Source organism: Chiloscyllium punctatum, chromosome 3 (assembly GCF_047496795.1).
Source record: "Chiloscyllium punctatum isolate Juve2018m chromosome 3, sChiPun1.3, whole genome shotgun sequence".
Lineage (NCBI taxonomy): Eukaryota > Metazoa > Chordata > Chondrichthyes > Orectolobiformes > Hemiscylliidae > Chiloscyllium > Chiloscyllium punctatum.
The window spans coordinates 160,117,433-160,130,505 of NC_092741.1; the positions used below are offsets into that span (position 1 = coordinate 160,117,433).

Consider the following 13,073-nt stretch of genomic DNA (forward strand, 5'->3'; position numbering starts at 1 on the left):
ACGGGGAGAATGCTGGTAAGTGGAGCTGAAATGCGCATCAGCCATGATTGAATGGCGGAGTGGACTCGATGGGCCGAATGGCCTTACTTCCACTCCTATGTCTTATGGTCTTATGGTCTTTACACAGTCTTTGTCAAGAACAGATATCCTATAACTTCATCCGCAGATGCCTGGCAGACAAACAACACAATGAGGACATACCACACCCAACACACTAACCACTCTACCTTATATAAAAAATGTCTCGAAACAGCCAGATTCCTCTGACCACTCAGATTTATAACAGCACATTAACCGACTGCCATGTTCAGACAACAACTCTACAGAACAAAAGACCCAATACCTATTATGTGCAGGACAAACGTGTACAAGATTCCATACGGAGACTGCACAAAACATGATATAGGACAAACGGCAGACAACTAATGATCTACATTCATACACTCAACTAGCTACTGAACGCTATGACCAGCCATCCTTAGTAGCTATGCACACAGACAATGGACAACTTAACAATAATAGGACAAGCCAAACAGAACTGCCAGAAAATTCCTAGAAGTTTGGCAGTCATTCACGGACTCCATCAATAAACACATTGACTTACACCCAATACAGCGACCACTGTAATGGACAACTGGAACGGGCAACTGGAAGCAGGGGGAACAAAACCAAATAAGTTCCAACCAACACAGTACAGCAGAGCTTCACAGGAGGCTCCTTAGCACTGCAGATGTCACCCAGAAAGGAGGCAAAACATGTGCAAGCCACATTCACAGCTCGGCGAACATACCACAACAACTGAAAGGTCTGATCTATCAAGTTGATCAGCCTGGTCTATGTTTTCAGTGAACTAAAATTAACAGTTAACAAGTTCTGTTGTATCTCCAAATCAATGGACAATTTCTTATCCTGTACAAAATTGTGTTCCCTTCTATAAAATAAAACAAAGAATTATGGATGCTGAAAATTAGAAACAAAAACAGAAATTGCTGGAAAACTCAGCAGATTTGGCAGCACCTGCAGAGAGAAACAGAGTTAATGTTTCTACTCTGATGAGCTTTCTTTAGAGCTGATAGTAGCTAGGAAAAGGTGGTATATATTGCTGAATACAGGTGGTGGGGTGGGGTGTGTCATTACAGTGGTGTGAGTGGAATGGGGAAGGATTGAGTGGATAGACAGAAATCAAATCCAGAGAGAGAGAGAAAAAAACCAACAGTTAGGGGGACAAAGTGATGAATAATCGCATGGTCAGGAGAAAGATAAACTGATAACAGGGCCATAAGTAGGTGAAAAAGGACAGGCTGTGCTTAAAGCAGTCCATGTTATGACAGGGCCTGAAGTGTGTAAACGACAGATAAGAAGGTGTTAGATTCTCAGATTATTGAACTTGATGTTGAGTCCGGAAGACTTCAAGTTCCCTGAGCAGAAATGAGATGCTCTTCTTCTAGCTTGTGCTAAACTTTGCTGGAGCACTGCAGCAAGCCTAAAATAGCAGGGAATACAGTCATGTGTTGAAGTGGTAAACAACTGGAAGGTACCAGCCTCCACCACATCCTCTGGCAGCTCATTCCACACATGTACCACCCTCTGTGTGAAAAAGTCGCCCTGTAGGTCCCTTTTATATCTTTCCCCTCTCACCTGAAACCAATTCTGGACCCACCCCAGGGAAAAGACTTTGTCTATTTATCCTATCCCTCAGCCTCCAATGATCCAGGGAAAATAGCCCCAGCCTGTTCAGCCTCTCCCTATAGCTCAAATCCTCCAACCCTGGCAACATCCTTGTAAATCTTTTCTGAACCCTTTCAAGTTTCACAACATCTTTCCGATAGGAAGGAGACCAGAATTTCATGCAATATTCCAACAGTGGCTAACCAATGTCCTATATAGCCACAACATGACCTACCAACTCCTGTACTCAATACTCTGACCAATAAAGGAAAGCATACCAAATGCCTTCTTCGCTACCCTATCTACCTGCGACTCCACTTTCAAGGAGCTATGAACCTGCGCTCCAGGGTCTCTTTGTTCAGCAACACTCCCTAGGACCTTACCATTAAGTGTATAAGTCCTGCTAAGATTTGCTTTCCCAAAATGCAGCACCTCGCATTTATCTGAATTAAACTCCATCTGCCACTTCTCAACCCATTGGCCCATCTGATCAAGATCCTGATGTAATCTGAAGTAACCTACTTTGCTGTCCACTACATCACCAATTTTGGTGTCATCTGCAAACTTACTAACTCTACCTCTTATGTTCGTATCCAAATCATTTATATAAATAACAAAAAATTGGTCAGAATCAATCCTGAGAAATTGGATAAACCATCACTTAGAAATGAATGGGCTGGTCAGGAATAGTCAGTATGGTGAGTTAAGGAAAGGTAAAACTTAATTGACTTCTGTGGAGAAGTGACAAGCAGGATCGATGAGAGCAATGTTGTGGATGTTGTCTACATGAATTTTAGTAAGGCACTTGATAAGGTCCCACATGGCAAACTGGTCAAAAAGTGAAACACCATGGGATACAAAGTTGGCTTAGTAACAGAAAACAATGGGAAATGGTCATTAGCTGTCCTTGCATGTGGAAAGCAATTCCAAATAGTGTCCTGCAAGGCTCGGTGTTGGGACTGCTGCTGTTGTTTTAACATGTGGAGGTTCCAGTACTGGACTGGGGTGGACAAAGACAGGAGTCACAGACACCAAGTTATAGTTCAACAGGTGTTTTGGAAACACCAGCTTTCGGACCACTGCTCTTTCAGGTGAAATAGAGGGAAGGGCACACGTTTTCGTCTATAAATTCTGTGCCTGTGTGTTTCCCTCCACTTCATCTGACGAAGGAGTAGTGCTCCGAAAGCTTGTGATTTCAAATAAACCTGTTGGACTATAAACTGGACTATACAGTAACGATGTAGACTTTAACACAAGGGGACACAATTAGGAAATTTGCAGACCGCACAAAAAGTGCTTGTGTAGTGGATAACGTAGAGGATAGCTGTAAGCTCCAACATGATATAGGTGGGTTGGTGGAGTGGGTAGGAAAGTGACAAATGGAGTTCCACTCTGATAAGTGTGGGGTAATGCATTTAAGGAGGTCAAATAATAAAAGGGAATACACAATAAATGGGAATATACTGAGAGGGGTAGATGAAGCAAGAGATCTTGGTGTACAAGTGCATGGGTCCCTAAAGATACCAGTACAAGTAGATAAGGTTGTAAAGAAGGCATATGGAATACTCTCCTTCATTAGCAGAGCTATAGAATGCAAAGACAAAAATAGAAATTGCTGAGTTCTGAGGAAGAGTCACTTGAACTGAAATGTTAACTCTGATTTCTCTCCACAGATGCTGCCAGACTTGCTGCGTTTTTCCAGCAAGTTTTATTTTTGTCTCTGATTTACCACACTTCTTTCGGTTTTTATTTTGTATAAAATACAAAAGTAGGGATATAATAATGAAATTGAAGACACTGGTGAGGCCACAACTGGAATATTGTGTGCAGTTCTGGTCACCACATTACAGGAAAAACATAATTACTTTTGAGAGGATGTTGAGAAAATGTACTAGAATGTAGCTATAAAGAGAGATTGGAGCGATTGGGGTTGTCTTCCTCGGAAAAGAAAAGACTGAGGGGTGATATGATTGACGTATCCAGAATTGTAAGGGATAGAAATAGAATAGACAGAAGGAACCTGTTTCCCTTGGCAGAGAGTTCAAAAGCCAGGGGTGAGAGATTCAAGTGAAGTGGCAGAAGGATTCAAGGGACTGTGAGGAAAAATATTTTACACAGAGGGTGGTGAGTGCCTGGAATTCGCTACCTGAGTTGGTAATGGAGGCAGAGGTCCTAAACTCTTTTAAGAAGTACCAGGATCTGCATTTTAAGTGCTGTAAAAGCTGCAGGGCTATGGGCTGGGTACAGGAAGATGGGATTAGAAAGGGGATCTGGGGAAGGGATCAGAATGGGCGATATGGGCCAAATGGCTCCTTTTGTGCAGTATCATTTCTGTGGTTCTATGTTAGCTACATACAAGTTGCTTGGAATACTTCTGAAATTATTTGCAAATAGCATTTTTTTCTCAGTAACTGGAAATTTTACTGTCCTGAATATTTAATTAGATTAGATTACTTATAGTGTGGAAACAGGCCCTTTGGCCCAACAAGTCCACACCGACCCGCTGAAGCGCAACCCACTCAGACCCATTCCCCTGCATTTACCCCTTCACCTAACACTATGGCAATTTAGCGTGGCCAATTCACCTAACCTCCACATTTTTTGGACTGTGGGAGGAAACTGGAGCACCTGGAGGAAACCCACGCAGACATGGGAGAACGTGCAAACTCCACACAGTCAGTCGCCTGAAGCGGGAAATGAACCTGGGTCTTTGACGCTGTGTGGCAGCAGTGCAAACCACTGTGCCGCCCACAAATAATCACTTAAAATTAAAGATGCACATGATTACTAGTTTAATTTTTTTAAAATTCAGTGAATGCAAATCCCCAAAGTCAAGCGATAGTCTTCCCATTTGCTGAGGTTAAGATGATTAGTCTACTCCTTATTACTGAGGAGTATCCCATTCACAGACTGTGTGATGGTGTGTTTGTATCTCTCCACAAGAGCATAAGGAAACATATTGAGACCATGGCAGTGGAGGGTAGCTTGTACAGGGAACAAAATTGATCTGTCCTGAAACTCTTTGGTGAGGACCACTCTCACTGTGGTCATTTGACAGATGAGGCTCATTGGAAAGTCCTTGTTAGTAACTTTCTATATTTCCCTTTCCTTGATTCAAAGGCTGTGCACTGGTAGATCTTGCTCAGAAAGGTTGCTGCATACGGGATGCCAAGGTGAAAAGCACACAGTAAGTTGAACGGTGATCATGCAGCGGTAGGAGAGGTGCAGCAAGGTAATTTCAACCTGCTTGTAGTTTTTGTCAGTCAGCATGTGTATGGAGGGTTGATGTTTGCAAGGACAGGAAACTTGAGGAGAGCTCCTATTATGATTACATTGTTGCATTTAACTGAGTGACTACAACATGTGCATATGTTGACCTTTGACAGTCTGGTGCACTGCATAGTGCTGTGGAGGTAGTGCAAATGCAGTGGCAACAGTACTTCTTCTAGATACAGTGTGGTTGGTTGGTAGACTGTTTTTGGTTTTGGCTTCTACTGTTTTCTTCCAAGGTTCCCAGGCTATCTCTCGAGTTTGTCTGTCCTACCTAGAATTTCAAAATCGTGCACTTGAATAAATCATAGAATCTCTACAGTGTGGAAGCAGGCCATTCCACCCATTAAGTCCTATCACCCTGCCGAAGAGCATCCAACCAGACCCATCCACCCGCCCCACCCTGTAACCCTGCATTTCCCATGGCTAATCCACCTAACTTGCACATTCCCTGAATACTAGGGGCAATTTAGCATCGCCAATCCACCTGACCTGCATATCTTTTGTCTGTGGGAGAAAACCGGAGCATCCAAAGGAAACCTACACAAACACAGGGTGAATGTGCAAACTCCACGCACAGTCACCTGAGAGTGGAATCGAACCTGGGTCCTTGATGCTGTGAGGTAGCAGTGTTAACCACTGAATCACCGTGCTGACCTAATTCATTGACTCAGGTTTTGTGACTTTGAGTGAAGCACACCCATTTTAGTGAAAATATTAACCTTTTCAAAAATGATGGGCTTGAACCGAATACTTTTACTCAAAGGGCTGAATGGCCTCCTCCTGTTCCTATCTTCCATGTTTCATCCAAAATAAATTGAATTTAGTTTCACACTTCCAACATATGCAATAAAGCTAACTTCTCAGAATGTAATAATACTGTTTTATTAACTGCATAGTTAGAATAATTTCCTTTAGAAACCCACATTTTGAACTCATTAGCTTTATTTCAAATGGTTTTGTAAAGAGGACGATGAGGTAGAATTAACATTAAATATTTTATTTAAAGAAATGTAAGCTTTGTCTATGTATTTTTTTGAAGAGAAAAGTGTGTTTTGATGACATACCTGATATTGCTTCTGCTTTAGGTCGTGTAAATTCTATAAAAAATATTCCTTCTGAGTGAATGACAGTTACTAAGGTTAGAGAGATTAAGTGAGAGAAACTTGCCATAGGGTTGAGAGGAGGTGAGAGAGGAATAGAAAAAATGAGCAAAATAGGAGAGGGTACTTGAATAGTTAGATTTGCATTTAAAGAATTTGTGTTTTGAAGCCAATCAACCAATTAACTGACCTGGGTTTTGTTGGCAGTTAGAAAAGGGTAATAAAAATTGTTTGTATTGGTGGAACTAAACATTCTAATTTATTCACATTGAGATGAGACTAAAAATGTGACTGTCCTGGACTTTGACTGCAAGGGGTTGCATTTCATGATCAGGTTGCACCCAAGAAAATTTATTGCTGCCACTTTGTTTTTCTCAATGTAGTTTTGAGCTGAATATTTCCATGCTGGCTGAGAGCTGAGCAGTATTTGCCAATTGTAGGTGGTGCAGCCAATCTTTTCAAAGTTAGCCTCTATCTGAATAACAGAAGGTCACTGCTGAATATTATTGCTATATTTATAAAGGGGGAAATGGAAAGCCAGGGCAGAAAGAGGATTCCACGTGTAGAAGGAGATGCTGGAAACTTTAACGAGATGGAGATGGACAGGCAGAGAAACATCATGGTACTAAGTGGATTAGGGGACCCTCGGACAATCTTTAGGAATTGGAAGCAGCTGATTGGCCATTTCCCAGCTTCCAGCCTCAAGGACCTGGGGCACAGTGCCAAACCAAGCCATTTGTGGTTTGTGGAAGACGGAGGGTGATGGTGGAGGGTTGTATTTTTTTCAAACTGGAGGCCTGTGACCAATGGAGTGCCACAAGGATCATTGCTGTGTCCACTACTATTATCATTTACATAAATGATTTGGATGCGAGCATAAGAGGTACAGTTAGACACCGAAATTGGAGGTGTAGTGGACAGCGAAGAAGGTTACCTCAGATTACAACAGGATCTTGACCAGATGGGCCAATGGGCTGAGAAGTGGCAGATGGAGTTTAATTCAGATAAATGTGAGGTGCTGCATTTTGGGAAAGCAAATCTTAGCAGGACTTGATGCTGAACAAAGAGACCTTGGAGCGCAGGTTCATAGCACCTTGAAAGTGGAGTCGCAGGTAGATAGGATAGTGATGAAAGCATTTGGTATTCTTTCCTTTATTGGTCAGAGTATTGCGTACAGGAGTTGGGAGGTCATGTTGCAGCTGTACAGGATATTGATTAGGCCACTTTTGGAATATTGCATGCAATTCTGGTCTCCTTCCTATCGGAAGGCTGTTGTGAAACTTGAAAGGATTCAGAAAAGACTTACAATGATGTTGCCAGGGTTGGAGGATTTGAGCTGTAGGAAGAGGCTGAACAGGCTGGGGCTATTTTCTGTGGAGCGTCAGAGGCTAAGAGGTGACCATATAGACATTTATAAAATCATGAGGAACATGCATAGGATAAATAGATTAAGTCTCTTCCCTGGGGTGGGGATGTCCGGAACTAGAGGGCATAGGCTTAGGGTGTGAGGGGAAAGGTATAAAAGAGACCTAAGGGGCAACATTTTCATGCAGAGGGTGATATGTGTATGGAATAAGCTGCCAGAGGAAGCGGTGGAGGCTAGTACGATTGCAACATTTAAGAGACACCTGGATGGGAAAAGAACAGGAAGGGTTTGGAGGGATATGGGCCAGGTGCTGGCAGGTGGGATTAGATTGGGTTGGGTTGGCTCGCAAGACAAAGCTTTTCACTGTGCCTCAGTACACATGACAATAAATTCAATTCAATTCAATATCTGGTCGGCATGGAACCGAAGGGTCTGTTTCCATGCTGTACATCTCTATGACTATGACTCTGTAATGAGCTCACCAGATGGTCATCATTAGTGAATGTATCTTGACATGACATCATCCATCCGCCAGACCACCAATCTCTACTACTACTAAATACAGCGCATACCCATTTCTAAGCTAGCAGCACTCCCTGGCAGTGAAAGCATGTATGCAGATGTAATGTGCACATTGCATCAATATACAGATAGCCTGTCATTGCCACCATCTTGACTCATTCTGACATCATTACTGTGTCAAAATCCTACCCCCACAGCCATGATTATTCTCTGACCTAATAGCACAGAAAACAGCTCACTACTACTTTCTGAAAGGCCAGTGAAGCTGGATAATAAATGTTGGCTAGTGACATCCATATCTTATGAATGATTAAAAACAAATGTAATTCTAAGTATACTCTACATAAAATTAAACAAAGAACTGTGGATGTTGAAAATACTTGGAAACAAAATTACTGGATAACCTCAGCAGGTCTGACAGCATCTGTGGCGAGAGAGAAGAGTTGACGTTTTGTGTCCAGTGACCCTTCACAACAGATGTAGCTAGGAAAGGTTTGGTATATATGTTGAAGATGGGGTAGGGGAGGGGGAGGAATAAATGGACATGGAGCCCAGAGAGAGAGAACAACAGTCAGACAGACAAAGGAATAGGTAATGGTCAACCTGGGAGAATTAATAACTGCCCGTGGAGACCCCCCATTAGTGGTTGACAATGGGATAGTTGTGGCAGTAGCACATGGCCTGGTGTATGGTGGTGGGATAAGGTGCCCGAAAATTATTGAACTCAATGTTGAGTCTTAAAGGTTACAAGATCCCAAGCAAAAAATGAAATATTATTCTTCCAGTTTGCATTGAGCTTCACTGGAGTACTGCAACAGGCCCTCGACAAAGATGTTGGCCAGGGAACATGGTGACCCTAAGGTTCCAGCTGCCTGCCACTTCAAAACACAATTTGAAGGTGCCAGTGTTGGTCTGGGTGTACAAAGTTCAAATGTAGCTTCAAAATACCACTTTGTTCTCTACAATCTCATCAAAAACAATGATTATTCATTAAAATTGTTCCACGTAGCATAATTCCTCCAGTTCATGCTTGTTAATTAAGGCAATAAAAATATGAATTGATTTCGGAGCATCGGAGGCTGAGGGGTGACCTCATAGAGGTTTATAAAATCGTGAGGGACATTGATAGGATAAATAGACAAGTTGTTTTCCCTAGGGTGGGGGAGTTCCAAACTAGAGGGCGGCACGGTGGCACAGTGGTCAGCACTGCTGCCTCACAGCACCTGAGACCCGGGTTCAATTCCCGCCTCAGGCTGACTGTGTGGAGTTTGCACGTTCTCCCCGTGTCTGTGTGGGTTTCCTCCGGGTGCTCCGGTTTCCTCCCACAGTCCAAAGATGTGCAGGCCAGGTGAATTGGCCATGCTAAATTGCCCATAGTGTTAGGTAAGGGGTAAATGTAGATGTAGGGGTATGGGTGGGTTACGCTTCGGCGGGGCGGTGTATCTTGTTGGGCCGAAGGGCCTGTTTCCACACTGTAAGTAATCTAATCTAATCTAATCTAGAGGGCATAGGTTTAGGATGAGAGGGGAAAGATTTAAAAAGAACCTAAGGGGCAACTTTTAAATGCTGAAGATAGTGCGTGCATGGATTGGGCTGCCAGAGGAAGTGTTGGAGGCTGTTACAGTTACAACATTTAAAAGGCATCTGGATGGGTATATGAATAGGAAGGGTTGAGAGGGATATGGGCCAAGTGCTGGAAAATAAGACCATAAGACATAGGAGTGGAAGTAAGGCCATTCGGCCCATCGAGTCCACTCCGCCATTCAATCATGGCTGATGCGCATTTCAGCTCCACTTGCCCGCATACTCCCCGTAGCCCTTAATCCCTCTAGACAACAAGAACCTATCAATCTCGGCCTTGAAGACATTTAGCGTCCCGGCTTCCACTGCACTCCGTGGCAATGAATTCCACAGGCCCACCACTCTCTGGCTGAAGAAATGTCTCCGCATTTCTGTTCTGAAATGACCCCCTCTAATTCTAAGGCTGTGTCCACGGGTCCTAGTCTCCTCGCCTAACAGAAACAATTTTCTAGCATCCACCTTTTCCAAGCCATGTATTATTTTGTATGTCTCTATTAAGTGTCCCCTTAATCTTCTAAACTCCAACGAATACAACCCCAGTATCCTCAGCCGTTCCTCATATGCTAGACCTGTCATTCCAGGGATCATCCGTGTGAATCTCCGCTGGACACGTTCCAGTGCCAGTATGTCCTTCCTGAGGTGTGGGGACCAAAACTGGACACAGTACTCCAAATGGGGCCTAACCAGAGCTTTATAAAGTCTTAGTAGTACATCTCTGCTTTTATATTCCAACCCTCTTGAGATAAGAGACAAAATGGGACTAGATTAGTTATGGTATCGATTGATGTGGACAAGTTGGACTGAAGGGTCTGTTTCTGTGCTGTACATCTCTATGACTCTATTTTCACCCACAAAAATCAAAATAAGATTGTATAGAGGAGTAACGAACAGAGCACATTGAAGCAGGGTGTAAGGCCCAACTTCCACAACACTATTTCAATATATGTCCTCTCCCTAGTGGAGTGTCTGAGGGGGGTCTGTGCTGGGCCCATTGCTGTTTGTTATCTATATCAATGGATGAGAATGTGCAAGGCATGATTAGTAAGTTTGCAGATCACATTAAAATAGGTGGTATTGTGGACAGTAAGAAAAGTTTTCAGAAATTGCAGCAGGACCTTGATCAACTGGGGAAGTGGGCTGAGAAATGGCAAATGGAGCTTAATATAGATACATGTGAGGTCTTGCATTTTGGAAAGTCAAATTAAGGTAGGAGTTTCATGATGAATGGTAGAGCCTTAAGAAGAGTAGTGGAATTGAGGAACCTTTGAGTTCAGGTGCACAGTTCTTTGAAAGTGGAGTCACAGGGAGACAGGGCAGTGAAGAAGGCTTTTGGCACACTGGCCTTCATCAGTCAGGGCATTGAGTATAGAAGTTGGGAAGGTATGTTATAGTTGTACAGGACGATGGCAAGGCCGCATTTCGAGTATTGTATTCAATTTTGGTAACCTTGTTATAGGAAGGATATTATTAAACTGGAAAGAGTGCAGAAGACATTTACAAGGATGTTGCCAGGACTCAACCATCTGAGTTATGGGGAGAGGTTGGACAAGCCTGGACTTTTTTCTTTAGAGTATAGGAGACTGGGGTGGGGGGGTGGGGGGGGGGGGTGATCTTATAGAAGTGTATAAGATCATGAAAGGAATAGATACAGTGAATGCACTCAGTCTTTTTCCCAGGGGTGGGGAATTGAAGACTAGAGGGCATCAGTTTAAGGTTAGAGGGCAAAGAATAAAAGGGAACCTGAGGGGCTATTCTTTTACATAGAAGGTGGTACACATGTGGAATGAGTTGCTGTTGGAAGCTGTTGAGGCAGGTACTTTATCAACATTTGAAATACATTTGGACAAATACATGGATAGGAAAGAATGAGCCAAGAGCAAGGAAATGGGGTTAGCACAGGTGGACAATTTTGTCAGCCAAAGGACCTGTCTCCGTGCTGTAGGACTCTATGACTCTATAACCAATACCCTTGACAATGGAGGCTCAGGCTTTGCCAATAGAGGGCTGGAAAATACCTCTTCCATGCAAACCATGTAACTGTAGGTCAAGTGCTGCGAGCTATCAACAAGATATTTTTCAATGACACCACTCTTTCCTTAACATCTGGACAGCCGAGGCTGTTATTTCCTCTCTTATGCTCTGTGAATTAATGGAGGCTCCTTAATTTAAAAAAAGAGGAATAGTAAATGGCTGAAATAGATGCCATTTCTCCCATTATCTTGTGAATTCTTTTGACAGCCATGTTAGGTTTCACTAGGCAGATATGTTCAATCTGAAAGCGAGCTGTTGACACCTTACTCCTGTAAAAGTTAACTACTTAACATTTTGTTTAAAAAGTGTGTCTCATAGATTTGATATTTACATGGATTATGTCTGGTAGATTAATATTGCTTTGTTTGCAAGTTTTGGAGTGTTTAATTTTGAGATTAGGAAAAACTCTTCTTGTGATGGATTCAAGCAATATTGAACTATAAAGCAATAAATAAGGTTCTAGATCAGAAGTCTACATTAGAGCATGTGTATAGCAATAAATATATATTCCATAAGTATGATGTTTTTCCATCAAACAACTAATTTAGAAATATGGAAACATAATGACAGATCAAGCCATTTAGCTCCTTGTACATGTACCACCAGGGAGGCCCTTGGCTGAACTGTGGGCTTATTCCATGTGTCTGCCTTTGTTCCATATCTATTAATAACTTTAATTAACAAGAATCTATCAAACTCTATTTAAAAACTATTAATCTCACACAAATTGTTTTTTGTGCAAGAGTTCTAAAAGGGGAGGGCGAACAGCCAGAAATCGTGTTACATATTGGCAGTAATGATATAGCCAGGAAAAGGATCGAGGATATAAAAAGTGATTTCAGGGAGTTTGGATGGAAGCTGCAAAGCAGGACGAACAGAGTAGTGTTCTCTAGTTTACTACCGGTGCCACGAGATAGCGAGGCAAGGAACAGGGAGTGGGCGCAGCTTAATACGTGGCTGCACAGCTGGTGTAGGAGGGAGGGCTTCAGATATGTAGATAATTGGGATGCCTTCTGGGGAAGGTGGGACCTGTACAAGAAGGACGGGTTGCATCTGAACTGGAAGGGGACCAATGTCCTGGGTGGAAGGTTTGCTCGAGTAGTTCGAGAGGGTTAGAACTAGTATGGTAGGGGGGTGGGAACCTGAGCTGTATACTGGAGGTGAGAGTTGATGCAGGTGAGGCAATAGCAAGAGGTAGACCAGCTAGTGGGAAGGATTTTCCTGGGAAGGAACCAAGGGATCAGTTAAAGTGTGTTTGCTTTAATACAAGGAGTATGAGGAATAAAAGTGATGAACTTAGAGCGTGGATCAGTACCTGGTGCTATGATGTTGTGGCCATAACAGGGACATGGGTTTCTCAGGGGCAGGAATGGTTGGTGGATGGTCCAGGGTTTAGAACATTTAAAAAGAATAGGGAGGGGGGAAAGGAGGAGGGGGTGTAGCACTACTGAACAGAGAGGGTATCACAGCTACAGAAGCTTCCATTGTCAAGGAAGATCTGCCTACCGAGTCAGTATGGGTGGAAATTAGGA

At 42.9% G+C, this 13,073-nt stretch overlaps 1 protein-coding gene across 6 annotated transcripts in view; it reads left to right on the forward strand.

Annotated features, from left to right (window-relative positions):
* Positions 1–13,073, forward strand: part of gareml (GRB2 associated, regulator of MAPK1-like) — a 264,605-nt gene that overhangs the window by 136,763 nt on the left and 114,769 nt on the right. Inside the window, exon 1 of one of the 6 annotated variants that reach the window (XM_072563367.1) lies at positions 4,819–4,855. The exons of the other annotated variants lie outside the window; for them this stretch is intronic. The gene's annotated coding sequence lies outside the window, so the exon portion shown is untranslated. Of the gene's footprint in view, positions 1–4,818; positions 4,856–13,073 lie in introns of those variants that run through there. 6 annotated transcript variants of the gene reach the window in all.